The 18,295-nt window shown below is 40.2% G+C and overlaps 1 protein-coding gene across 1 annotated transcript in view; it reads right to left on the reverse strand.

The window, feature by feature from the left end:
• The window catches only part of TENM3 (teneurin transmembrane protein 3), a 195,935-nt gene extending 192,314 nt beyond the window's left edge, over positions 1-3,621 (reverse strand). The window contains exon 1 of the mRNA XM_053459514.1: positions 3,273-3,621. The gene's annotated coding sequence lies outside the window, so the exon portion shown is untranslated. The remainder of the gene's footprint in view (positions 1-3,272) is intronic.
• Positions 3,622-18,295: the final 14,674 nt, after the last annotated feature.

Below are 18,295 nucleotides of genomic sequence, written 5' to 3' on the forward strand. Positions count from 1 at the left end.
CCTGACAACTTCAATCAACTGAAATTGGAACCAAAATGCATTTTTTTTGTATAGAAATCTCGAATGTCATAGTACAAGGAGCAGAACTTTGAAACAGTCAAATAAATCTATGCGCATGAATACACACACTAGTTATATGGCATGTATCATTCACACACACTTATATACGTAATGTACAAAACACGCAAAACCAAATGCTTTCCTTTATAGAGGGGCACAGGCCGTACACTAAAGATGGGGGTCTATTACCGAGGAGTCTAATACTGTAAGTGCCCCCTGTGGCCGTCTTATGGGGGTTCTCCTAATACTCAAACAACACCAAGAACACACACGGCCCAGAATGATTTCTCTCGGACAAGGCTTGCCTTGTAGTAAATTGCATTCATGACATAGCAGCCATGTTATAGACCCCTAGATTTGTTAAAAGGCGGTTTGCAGATTATCAGCGAGGTAGCCATACCATCTATGAGCCCAAAGCTACATGAAAAATAATCCTTCTAGATTCTGATCAGGGCTCTCTCTACCTAATTGTGTCTCCTAGTCTTGTCATAAACCCTTGAATATATGTATTGTGAAATAACGCTGCGTAAATTGTTGGCGCTATATAAATATTATTATTAAATAAAAATATAATAATAATAATACTTTGATAGATTCAAGTCACTTTGTAACATTTATGGCATATCTGGAAATAACGAGGTTTTATGATGATACTTGAAGCCTCCATCACTTCTATGGGGAGAATTTTAAATGGGATGCTATAGTCCTAAAAATTGAACACAAAATACCCTAAAGTGTTATACGGAAATAAATACGCAGACTGCACATATTGTATGCACCGTGCCTCGCTGTAATTAAAAAGTTATGGCCGTCATCACTTAAAACCGCGGCACATATTATTATTACTTATAATGCTCCATAAATCTTAAGTATGGATTTTGCCTGGTATACCTGGCAAGGATTACCCAAGTCGGATCGTATAATATAATATCGGTCGTTACGCAGCCTTAAATCCAGCCGAATGAATCATCAACTAATTGATCCGAGCCTCTGCCTCTTTAAGTGCCGCTGCATCAGAAAACTGCAGGCAATGAATGCAGCGCAGGACGCGCCTGGCCACGAACGGGTTACACGCACACACACGCACGGCTCTTACGAGTCAGACCACAATGTGCAATAGAACAACTCGCTACATGCATCGCATCGCACTTCATCAAGCACCCCTGCGCAGACTATCACATGTTCATGGGTATTTTAATCGTACGCCGAAGATTTCCTACCGTCGCCCTGTGAAATATTAAACATCCCTAAAAGAAAACGGTAACCTTTCCCAGGCTTAATGAAATCCTACCGGCTAGTGCAGCTAAATCGTTCTGCAGATCTGCAGCATCTTAAAAAAAACAGCTTTTATAAAAAAAATCTAAATAAAATAACCACAAACTTATAATGCCCAGGATTACAGGGGCCACACAGCATCGTTCTCCCAATCTCCGATAAAAATACAATACACTTATTTCTGAATGATTTCACACTCGAGATCCATTAACAAACATTAAGAAACAGGGAAACTCTGGCTTTCTAGCCACTCGGAATCACAATTTGGCTGAGGGTTCTGAGAGCTGTAGCCCGCAGCATCTCAACTCACCGGACTCCCTTTCCCTGGGAGAAGTGCTTAGTTTTAACACCTTCATTGCCACAAGTATTTCCACCAGCCCGCTATGCATTATTAAAGAGGCAGAACATTAGAAGCTGCCAATAAAATATATTTTCTATTTCTATTAACACGCAAAGGTAATTGCCTAAAAAGGTTTCTACCGTAAGTGCTTCGTCCGTTCCTTTTCAGGGCTTGCATGTTACGGGGAAGTATAATCTATGCATCAGAGCAGGGAATGTGACGGCTATCAATGGCTGCATAGAAATAAATGAAACTTATTCCTAATAAATCCAGCTGATCGCGCGCAGGACCCTCGCTCTTCGTTATTGCCTATTGTTCTTTAGGTATACACGGTGGGGGGGATCGCTCTGTCTTTGTCTGCAGCATATCGCAGCCATGCACTTCCCTGGAACCTCAAATGCCTCTCTAGATTCCAAGATATTCTTTCAAAAGCATGTCCAGGGGGATGTTAAACGCAGAGTTAATAAAAAGCAGATGAAAATACAAAAAAACATAAACCATCGGAGTGAATTACATGTCAAAAGCGCTCACATTTCGATGCTAGTTTATGTCTCATACAGAGCGTAAAATGATTTAAGTTAGAAGATATGCAACATGCTATAATAAATTCGTAAGGTTCTACAAGTATATCAAGTGCATGCATATTAAATACATAGATAGATAGATAGATAGATGATAGATAGATAGATAGATAGATAGATAGATAGATAGATAGATAGGATAGAGTGTGTGTGTTTAATATGAATTTATCATTGAGATTTCCTGGGCATTTGTTAAAAGCCAACAGCATAAATGTTGATTTAACTTCAGCGCTATTTAGACACCATTTATCAGACTAAATTAATAATTGTCAAACACAGCTCTCTGGCCGGCTTCAGGACCAATTTGAAAGTTTAGAGAACAAAAGGTTTATTTTAAGAATGAAAATCTTGGCTCGCACAACTCCAGACGTGAATCTGCTTTCAATTACAGAAAGTATTTCCACTCCAGTGCAAAAGGGGATCAGATCTTCAGCTCTCAACCTCACTGCAATGCATTTGATTACATTAAGCCTTGAAGAACCCCAAATGACTTTGTGGCACAGCACATACTGTCAATTAGACACACACACACTCCACAATGGGGAATCTATACACAATAAACACTATTTACTGCCACAAGAAAGCACCCTTTCATCCAGCCACATTACCTGCTACCGATCAGCTCATTTCACAGAGTGAGGCTGCCTTAACCTGGACCCAGGACAGATGTGGGCGAAACAACAAGTGGGACTGCAGCACAATCCCTACCCTGCTCCTATTATATGCCTTGGAGGGTGCAATAAATACTCAGGCAGGTTGTTCAGGAAAACCACCTAACAGATCCCCACCGCTGGCGGTTTACAGCTGAAACCCCCGTCAGAAAGCTGGCTGAGAATGATGAGAGTCACAGCCCAGCTGTAGCTAAACATATGCATTCCACAACAAAGGCAGACAGGTTGAGGGACCTTTAAATCCAACAGATCCCCCGCACGCAGCGCTATGTCACGGAAATGAGAGCTGCTATCTGCTTTATAAATGCAACCAGACACATCCATTAATAAAAGTATTCGCTATACCTCTCAGGGATCCTTCTGTCTGCTTCCTCAAGGGTTAAAACGGCAGCTCATGTCAGGTGCTGATGGTGCTAGTGGCGGCATTCACCTCCTCCCATTGCAATGCCAGGGTAGGTGGGGACGGAGATGCCAGGGCAGGGCTGTGCGCGCTGATGGCCGGGCTGCCGCTGCTGCTGTGCGGAGGGGCAGAGCTGAGGCTGTGCGAGTTGAAGCGGTGTATAATGTATCACGTTACAGAGCCCGGCTCTCTCCCCCAGCACGGAGCGGCAGGCACACAGGATAGGCTGAGCCTCCTCTGTTTACACCCAGACACGGGGAGGAGGGGGCCATAGCCCGGCTCCTTTCTTTTAACTCTCGGTAGCCCGACACCTCTGGCAGCTGTCGCTTAGGTGCATAGGCGCTGGCACGGGCAGCTGGCGGGGAAGGGGTTAAAGGCAGTGAAGGCGGCGGCGGCGGCAGCTCCGGGAGGATTATGTGCGCGTTAGTCATAAAGTTTACTTATCTCCCGGAGCACCGGAGCATAGTGCGGGAAGCGGCTCCTCGAATACCTGTTCAAAAAGTGTAGCCATGTGCGGGAAACGCGGCTTCAAGGAGAAAATGATAAACGTGGCTCCGTGTGTAATCCGGCAAACGCCACAGCCCGGCACATGTTGCTTGGCTGGTCGCACGGCTGCTTATAAGCGGCAGACTTGGATCTTGGGGCTAAAAGGTTAATGGCCTGTGCAGGGACTCTTGTTTAGATACAATGGGCCATTTCTTCTAAATTCAGCAATTTAAGAGCAAAGTGCCAGATGTGGTTGGGTCACTATGGAAACCAAAGCAGTCTTACTGTAGATTCCCGTACGTTTGAAACTTTGCCCCAAATTTGCTCTTCATAGATATGTACTGATGGGTAACGGGCAAAGTATCCTGTCATAGAAACAGCGGACATTACCCGTGTAAAGGCCCTGACCATAACCAGTCCCTGGTCTGGATACCGGCCCCATGCCTGTTTATATACCATGTCCCAGCCCTCTCTGTCTCAGTGAACACATAAATGCTTCCATCAATTCTATATTAACCACAGAAATGTGTTTCCTAGCCTGTAAGTAAAATATGGCTCCACACAGCCACCATACCTGAGGAACAAGTAGGCACCCAGTTATTGCCCCTAGTTATTGCAGGGTATCTGTCACCACAACTAGAAACCGGGGTGCTTCCTTCTGTAAATCTGCTCCGATATTGTTAAAAATCAAAATATTCCTAATTTGGCTACAGAGAATGTCACAGCGGATCAGCGGTGTCAGCAGCACAGATGGCAGATATGGGAGTTCTGTACAAGGCGACATTACTTGGCATGTGGCGGTTTGCAGCACGTGTATATAAATATATAAATATATATCGCAACATTTATTAACACGCGATACGCATAGCTCAGTGTTGGCTCTTACGGCATAAAGGATGCCTACATCTGCAAACGTTTGCTGTAAAGCAATCGTGCAGCATTTTTTTCTTATACATTTTATGTTTTATGATTACATGGAGTCTGACAGCAGATAAGAAGCATTCACCATCCAGCCTGCCCGGTCTTCCTGATGTAATGATGCAGTCCTTGGTCTCGTCTTTACGCCTGTCCCAAGCGTGTTTAAATTCCCTCTATCACTTGTGAGGCTGTTCCATTTATCTACCACCCATACATTACATCTAAACATTACATCCCCCATTCCTCATCTTTCCTCCAAGCTACACACATTAAGATAGCTTAATGATTTTATTTATCGAATGCACTCACTTGGCATTCAAATTGTTAAAAGTTGGTCTGACCTCTGAAACAAGACTATGTTATGATATATATATTCTAAAAACGACCCATCATGTAACCTGAGATCTTTATCTCTTGAAAAAGAGCTTAAAGGGGACATGTTTATTAAATAAATGATTATATCTTGCATAGTGCCTTATATTAATATAAAAATATTTAATGCTCCATTTTGATTAGTTACAACAAAATAAATTTTTAGGTGGCAGCTCTGCTTTAAAAGAGAGAATACTGGATTTAGGTGGCCTGCAGCAAAGCCGAGACTAGAAAGCAAAGCCGTACCTTGAGTCTGAGCGAATCAAATCCCAAAGTTTTTTTCTCCCTTTAGTCTTACCAAGTTTCGCATTTTTAGATAGCCAGGCAAGCTACGACTACTTAAAAAAGAAAGAAAGAACACAAAAACCTTTTCATCTACTGATTAGAGGCTTTTTGGATGACACCGAATTTTCAGAAAATCCAAAAGGGAAAAAAACAAGACGGCAAATCTCATAGCAATCTTCAAAACAACAAAACTTGCTTTGACACCTGGCAGATTAAGATGTAAATAAATATATAATCAGCAATACACACAATAAGATATTTTATTAGTACCACCGCAAGCAAAAATGGCTTGAGCATCCATCAAGGAGAACAGAAATATATAATTTAAACAGGCAATGCCTGGGGAAAACATCATTATCCTTCTCAACATCAGGTCGCCTACTCCTAAAAAAAATCTGTCCAAAAAGTAATCAACACCAATACAAACTTTGTAACAAAGCACACTCTTCTGTTACTCAAGCTATTCTGGTATAAATGTAGCTGCCGTGCATTGACATAACAATATCTCCTGTCAACTCTCTCTTAAGTAAATAAACCAGTTACTATGTGTTGTGAAGGGCCAACCCTGGTGATACTGTCCTTCAAGAAGGGCTGTGTTGTCTCTCCATGATAAATTTGGTGTGACTTCTTACTGTTTTAACGCTCCATTATCCAGGGCCAACCTTGTTTAAAAAAATCATTTCTCTTGATAATATGACCTTCTTATGGCTGTGGAGCCATATATATTTCACCCTTTAACAATTTATCTGTGTCTGATAGATTGATATATTTTCTTTACATATTTTAATCAATGCTTGTTGTAAAAAATAATACTAAAAATAAATTGTTGAAGTTTAATGACTGAATGGTCAAAGTAGCCAAGTATGTAAACTAGTGTTTTGACACCTAAGGGTCACATATGCTCGATATGTTGAAGAACTGTAAGCCGAACACTTCAACTGTTATCGCAATGAGAGGTAGTATTCTTTTTGACATATGAATACCCAAAAGGACACATACACGTTCAGCCTCTAAAGAATGACTTGCTATTGTGGTATCCGATGTTTCTTTCAAACCTTCATTCATGGTTTACTTGTTTATTTTTTTTACCTTTAACAGGACTGGACTGGCAAATGCCCGGTGGGGATGGAGCCTCCCACATACCTTTATTGGCACTTGTGGGGTCAAGCCAATGTTTTAGCGTGCAGCTGCCAGCTGGATACACTCTGCAAAAAGCATAAGAGAGCAGCGTGCCACTGTGTAGCTCCAGCAATCGGCCGCACTCGTGTCATTTAGCAGATGCTGCCATTTAACTAACTGGTGTTTTTAGGTACTGCTCCTCTCATCTCCTCTTTTAGTACCTGCAACGGCAATCAACTGTAGTTCTGCCGTATGCATTTGCCAAAATTATGATTACCAGAGGTAGGGCATGAGTAGAGAAGAGTTGTTGGCAAAACTACAGAGCTCCCAAAGCGAATGAATGAGTCATCAAATTATTCATATTTTTTGGCAATTAGTAGTTTGTTCTATAAACTAGTGCTACATTTATATATATATATATATATATATATATATTATATTAATAATTTGCTTTCTCCCTCAGACTTCCAATATGGATGCCAAAAAAAGTCCAGGAAAAATATACTTCCCATATAAAGCAGGTTGCTGTGTTGTCCCACAGTACAGGTGCGAGGCTGTCATGTTTCTTCATCACAAGTCCCATTCATAGGCTTCTATTAATACCCAAATTATAAGGCAAGCACATTAAAGAAATTAAACAAAGTTCTACTATATTGTAGCAAAGTGGACACAAGGGCAGACTGCCAGCAATATCCTATGTCCAATAAATCAGAATTACCAAGATAGTAGCCATCACAGTTCACCTCAGTATATTGGTATGACTGGAAAAAAATCAAAATTCCTAATCCAATTTTCCAGAATTACTGCTAAAAGACTGAAATATCTCAGCTGTCTCTGATCATTCAAAGAGACAGAGATGCCAATCATCTGCATCTCGAACCTGGTGACTGACAGATCTGCTTCCCAAGAGGTCCCACATGTGGCCTTAACAATTAAAATCACAGTTCCGCCCTAGCCAGCTTGCCTTTGTGCTGGCCCATGTTGCCAAACAAGCAATTAGCAGTCAATTGTCTCCTTTTCTCCCACTACCATGATTGGCACCAAGAGGATACAGAACAAGAAAGCAATTTATTTAAAACAAAATAACACAGAGTATAAGGTTCCAAATGCACCAGCTGCTCTAAGATGGAATGTCCAGTCACGTTTGCTGCACATCATTGTCACTTGATGCCTGCCGTTTCTTATTTCTAAGGACATTTTAAAAATGGATTATAATACAAATTTGATAGATCTAGCAATAATGAGGAATAATGCCCAAAAGCCTTCTATTTCAAAACAAACAGGTATAAATAATTTAAATTTAATTTCCAAGAATAACAGTGCCATGAAATATTGTCTTCATTAACACCTTTAGCAGAATAAAGATGTCCTATTGAGGGTAAATAGTCTTTTGTAAATCCAAAATACTTTTGAGAAACGAAAGCACAGTACTTGAATGGTAGCGTACAAATCCTAAAACATTTTTCATTTTAAAAATGACAAGTTCAAGTTCATTATATATCATATTTATCAGGATATCCATTTTATGAGGAACCCAATGGACAGCACAGGAGTAATTAGTTTCTTTCTTTCTTCAAGATTTTTTTTTCTTACTTTTGAGAAACTCAAGATGCTTAAGAAGATTTCATTCTGTGGCTGTGCTGTGGAACTGATTTACATAATTAATTATTAAGTTCTAATTTTACCCAGACCCAACATTGCTACACTTACACTCTTCTGCCCAAACATTTTATTTATTTCTTTATTTTGTTTATCTGTGCATTAAGTTATTTTTTTGTGACCCAGACTCCTCTTTAGATTATTGGCGTATAGCAATTTTTATTTCTTGATTGCTGGCTCCCTGCTACCCAGTGCTCACTCAATAACTTTCCTCCCACACGCCATCATCAAGAGCATCATGACATCAGTTCCCGAAGCAAACATCAGAATATTTTGGAACAAGCTATACGGAGCGGTTAAACCTGAAGTTTAACGTGCTACGCCAGTATCCTGCTAAATACATCTATGAAAAAAGCTGTTGTAACCCGTTGATTTTCTGTGCCTGTTTTCAATAAAATATATTGAACTAATTAGCTCAATAATAAGGAACAATTCTTCCTATACGCTTTCCAAATATGACAAGACAAGTAGCTTAAGTAGCCAAACCACCAAAAGCTGTCACAGCCATGTGGAAATGCTTCTGCGGGAAATAGCTTTGGAGTTTATTTCACAGGATAAACATCAAGAAACATATGACTTAAATTGACTGTAGACGGCAAAGTAGCCACTCAATCTTACTTTAAACAAGTGTTTGCCACCTGCAGAGTAATTAAACTTTTGCCTAACTGGAGGAAGCTTTTGTAATGGGGAGTAATAAAACGGAATTGAACATATTAAGTCAGAAGCTCTTGGTCTTTTGATTGAAATGGAAACTATATATGTTTTTTTTTTTTACATACCATGTTAATATATAAACTAAAGATGAGAAAAAAAAATAATAAAAAAAAAAAACAGTACGGGTGCTGTGAAACCTTCAGAGAAATATCAATTCAAGCTGCTTCAGCCAGCAAAGATTATGTCCTAGTTCATCAGGACAAAAAATGACATCAACATACATTGTATGCACCTCGTCTTTTTGTCATTGTAATGCCAAATCATTCTCATCTAACACCCCTGGCCACTTCGTTAAACAGGTATTATGTGGGGACAGTGGTCTAGACGAGAACCTGTCCATACAGTCAACCAGCTGCCAGGACCTGATATAAGAGGGGCTACTGCTCCAGGCAGCTCAAGGTGAGGGGTGCACTTCAGTCACCTGGTGGCAATGACCCTGCTCCCCCTTCGTCTTCTAGAAGTGGATGTGATGGCAGCATGGGGCAGGACCTCCGACCCTGCCCCAGGTGCTGGGGGCACTAGTTATTATTATGACGGAGCAATTAGAAGGAATATTACAATCATTTTGTAGCTGTGTCGACATCGGACATTTGGATTATGTTATTTACTGCAAACTGTGAGTGTTACCAATGTGTATCTCCTGCCCAAATACAGTCACCTATGTGCAGCATGCAATATACAGTTTTATCAAATATTACATTTTACTATATCACTTCACTGACAAAAATAATAGCTCTGCAGAATGTAGATTTAAGCCAGACTACCCATACATGACATGCAGGGAGTTTCCTATTGATAGCCGGGGTTGAAGAGAGGCATCTGCAGAATGTCTGCACACAACGCGAGAGAGCTTCATTTGTTGTAGTTAAATGCACACACGTACTGCTGTTTACTTGGTTATTTTTTCAAGTATCCTGTAAGTGGTACTGTTGCGGCAGTCATATCTACAGTCTAATGGTCCCAAACCACTTGTAGCGTCTTCTGAGAAAATAATTTGTTTCTTTTTAATAAGGAAGAACACAAAAGGTAGCAGAGGACAGATGGGAAGCTACGCAGGATGCTGCATAGAACAGGGCACAGATCAGAAGCTTTTTGAGGGTATAGGGGCCGCTTTCCACAAACCCTGATTATGACACATGGTTTCATAGTCACCTCAGTTTTAATGTGGACGTCAAAAAAGTACAAGAAGCCACTTAAATTTACGTTCCAATATAAAGCAGGCCATTTGTGGTGTCATTACACTATGCAGGTGTAGGCCGTCATGCTTCACTCATCACATAGGTTTCAACTTATACAGCAAACATATTAAATGAAATGAAACTATTAATTGCAATTAATAAAATTAAAATTTCATTTTTTCATTTTATGACACTCCCTTGACGAGTTATAAATGTGTCTTTGCAAATGTTTTGCATACACCCATAGCAAATAAAACGTGAATGAATAATGTTAATTTCCGCATCCATAATTTATGGAGTTCGTATACTAAGCTAATGCAGAAGAAAAGTAATTTGCATTTTTTTCCCTAAATGTATTTTTTTTTAAATAGTGTACTGATTATGTCATTATATCGTGCTTATTCACACATGCCAATATATATAAAAAAAATGATTTGCGTCTAAAAAAAAAAATGTGTGTGAAAATGACTCGTAAAAAAAAAAAATATGCGTAAAAAAATATTGCCGTAAAAACCCATTTTGCACAGATTTACCAACCAGTGGTTAAATAATTCAAAAGGGAACGCTAATATTTAAGATTTATTTGCCTTCTCTCCTTCGTACATACTCCCACGCCCACAACCCTAGTATTTACACGGAACGTGCTGAATTATTATACATTCATCCAACAGCTGGAGTTACTAGACTTGTATAGCACTGAATTGGAAGCTGTGAATTCGCCACATGTTCCGTGCAACACAAAAATGAAATAAACTCCCAGTGAGTTGTTTTTTTTTTAAGTCCGTAAACTCATATATTTAACAAACACATTTCTTAAACTTACAAACGTTTATTGCGGTTGACACGGATGACAAACGACAAAACGGCGTGTCTATGTAGTGCGGCGTGATGCATTGTCTCCTTCAAGAACAGCCCCAGGAGTGTGTAATCTGGCTAAGATATAAACAAAGCACCTTGTGCGTCTGATGCAGCTCCACACCTCTTCCATATGGTTTCCCCAATCCTGCTTTGCAATACAATGGCGCTTTGTGCTTTTCAAACAGCACTGGAATTAGCCGCACTGCCCCGGGCTATTTGCTCGAGTGATGTGATTAGTTTGCGCGCAAAAAGACCTATAGGCCAAAAAAAGTCTCGCATCCCGAAACGGTTCCTGGAATGCGGTTCACAAATGCCTCTGTTATCGTCTGTGAAAATGAAACAGGACAGCTGCTTACAGGGATTACCGTCAGGCGATCCCAGCTCAATCTCTGTGCATTAACCGGCTATATCTGTTAGCCAGATAGCCAGGATGTGCGAACAATGCAGCCGGTTGCAGACATAGATTAGGTGCGGCATCTTGCCTTTAGAAATGCCCTCTATCATTCCGTGCGAATACTGTTATCCTTTCCATCGCTCGAAAGGTTCCTCTAGAATTCCGTACGTTGGAGAGAGTTGTGGTTTCCAGGCAGACAGCGGAATTGCTCTGCGAATATGGTTTAATTAAGGCCTTATGAGTTCTCAAATCATTGTACATTTGCAAAGCTGGTTTTCACAGATAGCTGCCTAATGCTATCATTACAAAGTAATTGACAATGCTCCAGCACGTGTTCACCCTTTCAGCTACAGTAAACACGTACAATTAAATACATATGCATTTCTTTCACACTTGTGGTGATATTGCCGTGGCAAATTAATGTTCATAAAAAGCCATATTTTATTTGTATCTGCATTTATTAAGGAGCATAGGAGAGGGGTGTAGGCTGCTAATGAGCAGTTGCTTTTTAGCCAGCTTTTATAGAAACTCATTTTGGGAATTTTAGAACAGTAAACAATAATTTCACACTTCCCGACCTGTAAAGTTTTCATGGGACAGTCTTACTTTTGCAGGCAGTGGGGATCATGGGCCAGTTGGAGAGGTCCTCTGAGATAAGCATACCTGGTTTGACCCGGAGAACAGCGCTTTTCACGGTTCTCCGAATCCTGGCAGGAGCGGGGTCTTGACACGCCCCGCTCCCCACCCATTTCCCCTTTCAATGGGGGTGTTTCCCACAATGTTAGCACTAACACCCACTGACATCAGCAGGAACGCCCCTGACATAATCAGGAACGCCCATTGACGTCATCGGGACCATCCACGGACGTCAGTGGGCATTCCTGGCTACGTTCCTCAAGGGAAGGCTCCGGGTAGCCGGAGCTCAGAAGTTCCCAGGTATGGAGATAAGGTAGATGAGCATGAGGTCCCATGCTTCTGAGCACCGGTCTTGTAGAGAAGACTGTCCCACTGTTAAGGATCACCTTAGGCCAGCCCTGCTTGAATAATTAGTACCAGCCTAAAGGATAACCCCACTCCCCGTCTACCCCCCAGACCCGTCTGTTCCTGATTCCATCCCTGTTTTCATGTTAGAACTGAATTTTTATTGCATGCAAAAAAGATGAAAAAGGTTCCCTTACAGCAAATGGTTCAATGAACCAAGCATGTAATTGCATTCAAGATGGTAGTGAAGCTCTGTTTAAAAATATTGCCTATTCTTAAATTAAAAACCAGGTAATTTACGAGAGAGAAATGGGAATCAGTCTGACTGTTTTCAAGAAACACAAAAATCTATTTATAATTCTTGAACTTATAATAATTTTATGATCAGAGTCTGACACCAATAAAAACAGTATTGAGCAATAATAAAAAAGCGAGCATATTTTGTAAAGCACCCATAAATTCTGCCCGTAGTTTTGAGAATAAAGATGTAATTCGTTAGCTTGTACAATCAACACTTTCTGTAAACGTAATATCAATTTTCAAGGCTGGTATGTGGCACAGACACAAGTCATAGCAGCAGGCGCACATGCAGACGGCGTATATCTAATTTAAGAATTCATCATGCTGGAAACAAGGATTTTAATGTTTTGTGTATCCACAGGCTTGGTGGCTAATCTTATCACACTAAGACCTGGAGGACAGTCTGTTAGTATAACTGGGATCTGTCCGTGTTTGGCACGTAGTCTCCGGGTGAAGCTCTGTGCCCCCGGGTCTCCTGCTCACTTTCCTGTCTCGTTATAATCATATTTTAAAGGAACAGTAACCATTTTTTTCAGTGCAATCTTTAACACAATTTTGTTTTCTTTCATTCTTTCTCTTTCTTTCTTGTGTTCTTTCTTTCGTTCTCTCTTTCTTTCTTTCACTACCTTTGTAGCACACACAGCACATTCTTTTGGTAATGCAAAAATTGTCTCTACGCCCAATAGAAATGTTTATACATGACATGATGCCTCCAAAATAAATTCCCTTTGTTTTCATTGTCAGGCTACTGCGTACTCATTTTTTTTTGTTAGATCACGCCCTGCCAACAAAATATTTCTCCAGCCACCCCTGACAGTGAAGCTTGTGGTGGGGTATGGAGGGTAAAACATTAATTGTTCAAGTAACTTTATCAGAAACATGTTTACTGGTTAAAACAGAATGGGCATGTAATTTAAAGTGCTGGGACTGATCTCATCTGACGAGCAGGTTTACAGACAATTTTGCTGAAAATTAGACTATTAGAGCTTAATTTAGTACGAGTACCCAAACCTATCCCCAAAATAAATGGTTCACGTTTAGATTATCAGTGTTTCCACAAGGACTGTTTAACACTGAATAGTCATGAAGCACAAGGAGAGGGCAATGATAGGCCAGAAGACTCTGTTGCCATATCAGTAGAAATTTTGTGAATTTTGCAAAATACAATAAAATTAGATCTGCTTACGTTAAACTTAGTCACCGTTTTTCTGGACCTGAAGTCATCTATTATATATGCCTCTAGATTGTCAGCTCGTTTGAGCAGAGTCCTCCTCACTTGTTGTTTCTATATGTTATATACTAATTGTTATGTCCTGTCCACCCTTTGTACAGCGCTGCAGAATCTGATGGCGCTATATCAAACAAGAACATTTATTTGACACAGGTTAATAAAAGTGTTTAGTTATGATGCAATATTCAGGTTGTTCTTAATGGTTCACAACAATTAGACATTAATTGCATGAAAGCAAAAATGTCTATATTTTGAGTGTGTAATTCCAAAATCCACCTCATAATAAAGAACATTTGCTGGGAGTTTATTGAGGCTCAACACGTTGGTACATTTTGGCATCTCTTTTGAGGTGGGACATTAAACTAGAAAAGTGTCTTCACATTAACACCGACATGCATGTCTTTGCTGAGATTTGTACAGAAGTGGCTTGTCGCCTAAGAACTAAGATATCTACACACACGCATACACAAAAGGCAAAAGCTGATATCCTGCAAACACAATACACCCGACTGTTCTATCAAAATACGCATACGCAAAGGGGTTATTCATCCAAGTGTGATAGAACACATCTAGAGGAGCATCAGTTCAATCATGCTTTAATGAGAAGCCCCTCAGGATTAGCAGGGGCCATATTGTACACATGATCCGTCAGACCTTTCTACCAAAAGTACAAGACCCCAAACATTGGGAACATTGTTTTCACATTCCAGCAGTGTCGCTTTACCAGACAGATACACTGCAAGCCACTTAACCCTTTCCGTTCACAGCACTGAGGCTCTTGAAGAGCAGAATGGACAGCTGCAAGGAGCAGGCAGAGCAGATGCGCCGTGATGTCATATAATGCCATATAACATACGCAAACTACTCCAAAATCCCAGGGACCTTGTTAAATATACAGCAAGAGCAAACAAAACCAATAAATAGTTTTTTAATAGCTGCTCCAAATTTTACATTGATAGATATGTGCCGTATATATTTAAGGAAATATCAATCAATTTAATTTATTTATTGTTAGTTTAAATGTATTTTTCAAACTTAGTTCGTTTCCCCTATCTCGACACACTGGCTTGTCATTTTAGGTTGCATCTGTGCAGCTGCGCATGCACACAGACATTGGAAGCATGTATGCAGGGGCTTATGTTACAAACCTGATGCATAATGACAACGGGCCACATAGTGTGAAATCATTGTAACATCACAACCACTAAAGGCCATCATTTGGTACCTATACTAGAGCCCCCAATGGCATCTTTATACACCTCTGGCAGGAAATGCTGCAAGTGATCTAAGAATGGAAAGTGTTAAGAAGAGGGGGGGGGTGTTCATGAAGGCCATGGCATTATACCTAATAATGAAATCCATTGCCCTAGGTTTCGGAGGGATTGCAATAACAGCGATGAATGCAATAACCCAGAGGAACAGTGACCCATGCTAAACCAAGCAGCAATTTCACATTTTTCTCTATATTACAATGACGGTCTAATATCTAAAAAATATTGGCATGCTCATCCTATATTATTTTTTCCTTCTCAAACGGACTGTACGATATCTTTCTTTTTGTCTCCAGATGGTATCAGATTGTCATTCTGGCATTTGTTATATATTAGGAAATCAACATATTGACATATTTTATGAAGGGCTGTGGCTCATGCCGGTGACCAGAATCCTTAGCAGGTCCGAATCAGTCCTTGGTTTGTGGTCGGAAAATGATCTAATTAAAGATGCAATAAACTAATTGAGTTTGCAAATTGTGCAGCAAAAAAATGTGGAAACTCACACTCACTAAAGGAGTTAGATAGGGAGAACAACCATTCTCCATCTGGTATCTAGAGGTTATTTTTATCATATAGGAGTAAATATATTCAATAAAAAAAAAACATAACCTCTTTCTGGACACAGGGGGGCTCTGAGATTTTGCAGTGATCACTGACTTGGGATTAAGGGGTTAAACCACACTGTCCTCCTCCACCGCACACTCACTTGGACTAAACAAGAAAATCTATTCTTCCTTATTTTACCAAGAACGGTCTTCCAGACTAGCAATAGGCCAATTTCTTTCCAATAACACAGAATTTCATTGTCTTCTGGCCGTACCGTCTTCACCGGAGCGGTTATCTCTTTTTAATGCAGAGTGCAGAATTTCCATGACTTTCAACGCCCGACTTAAGCCGGCGATATTATTTTCTCACTATCAGGAGCACCAAACTTGACAGGTTCACTACATTTTCAAAAGGGCACAGACATTTTATTTTCCTTTCCGCCAGGCGTCGGGCCGCAAATATAGCGAGAGAGAAAAAAAAACAGCTTGGGTCAAAGAGTTGATAAAGAGAAACTCATAAGAGCATCTAATGTATTTAGGGATCATTTCTGAGAATAACTGACAGGCACACAGAATGTTCCTCTAGAATATGTCGCTTGTCTGGATAAAAGGCTTCTTCATGAGTTGTTTTGCAATAGCTTTGTCAAAGCAGTGTGTTCAGCTCAGCTGCGGTAACGTATCACTAGATGACTGACCACCTGTTCCATGCCTATGTTTATACTGTGCAATCTGTAACACTATGGGTTTTTTTTATGTGTGTTTAATTTTTTTTTACTACAACATAAAAATGATGGCTGATAGATAATAGAACCTTCTGTAACAAGTATGCAAAGATTGCGGTTTGTGTTCCAATTTCACTGTTTTTTGTTCTTTTTTGTAATGCTGGAGGAAAACTATTTGACTTCTTGTACCCGCGCCGCAGAATGTCTGTAACACAAACTGTATTAACTGAATGGAACCATAGAAATGTTAAAGGAGAAATAGAGAGGTTATTTCCGAAAACCTATTTATCGCAAGCCACTTTTAATGTCACTTGGGAATGGTGTTCATATGCTGCCTGCACAACAAATGCTGTTCATAGTATTTCTTGTCGTGTTATGGGCGGAATTTGTGTTGGAAAAAGAAATGGTTGTGAATATGTAACGGCGGGATGAAGTAGAAGCCTACGGAATGCTAGAGACAAACAGGTTCTTGGGGGATTTGTGATGAATGCTTCATCACACTGCACTGATTTAACGCCCATGCTCAAGTAGCCCGAAATGGGCCAGTCGCTTACACGACATGATAGCATACCTGGGAACTCCCGAGAAGTTACCCAGAGCTACCCACAGCTCTCCTGCTTTTGAGGGAGCGGGTACACAAGGGACAGGGCTAGCCACACATAAGGGAGAGGCTAACGCCAAACGGCTGCTAACCTCTACCCCAGAGAAAGAGGAGAGTGATCCAGAGACTCGTGGAGGCATCACTTCAAACTCTGGACTCCAGGTCAAACCAGTAGTGTTCCTAGGAATGCATGTTAGGGTCTAGGGCCCTGTCTGCTGAGTAAATGCATTAACTGCAGGGTTCGTTGATGGCAGGATCTGCTTTGGGTTACACTAGATCATTAGTTAGTTCTTATTTATTTAAAGTGGATCTCTCATTTTGCCCAATCATACTTCACATCATATAGTTCTATAAACTAAAGAAACCTGTTTAATAGTGTTTACAGCTTATTTATCCCAATATGTTATCTCTCCGGTATTATAAAAGTTGCTGATTGATGTTCATTAGTTCGGGCTATCTTTGGAAGGAGTAGATGGGGAAGAGGGGGAGAATTTCAGGACAGGAAAGTGACATGGTCACTTTGTCACCTTTTCTAGATACTCTGATGAGAAATAGTCCCTTGCTTTTATACTAAATATCTCCAAAACAATTTATCTCCAACACAGATTGAAGGACAAAAAGTGCATGCTATAGATAGTGTTAATAAAGGAATCAATTATGCTAAAAGCTGCAACAATATTTGTTACTGGACTGAGCACAAGAAATTCTATGTGACTTGGATGAGATAATGCTATAAAAATGACCTGTACCAGAAACGAGAAGTTTTATTTCTTCATAAATAAAAACCCATTGCCTGCATGTTTCATGGGGCATTTAGAAATTGTGAGTAGGTGTTTGAAAAAATATACCCCAAAGCTACACTTGTCTACATAAACCTGTGTGTTTTTCTGTACCGACGCGTTTCCCTGCAGTCCTACAAATTAGCTGGCACTAGCCCGTGACTTTCAGATGCCATGCCATAGCACCTAACAGTTGCTTCTTCCAAGCTGGAGACTAGATGTCTCTTTCCTATAACATAAAACGGCTGGGACTGTCCCAATCAATGTCTCCAACCTCCACCACTTCCAGCCACGGATGAACCCTTTCTCTGCCAGTCACATATTTGCATTCATTGGATTGCGGTTCATTATCATCTGCTGTGAAACCACTAACCAGAACTGGGTTTCAAATTTATCAATTATCTACTTCAAACAAGTGGTACATAAGTACATAAAATTAGGGCATATTTTATTTTTTTTTGTATTCTTTTCCTCACAATGAGACAAAAATATTAATATTAATAATAAGATTATTGTAATAGCACATCTTTTTGCACAATTACATTTCCAAAC

This window comes from Spea bombifrons, chromosome 1 (genome assembly GCF_027358695.1).
Source record: "Spea bombifrons isolate aSpeBom1 chromosome 1, aSpeBom1.2.pri, whole genome shotgun sequence".
Classification (NCBI taxonomy): Eukaryota; Metazoa; Chordata; class Amphibia; order Anura; family Pelobatidae; genus Spea; species Spea bombifrons.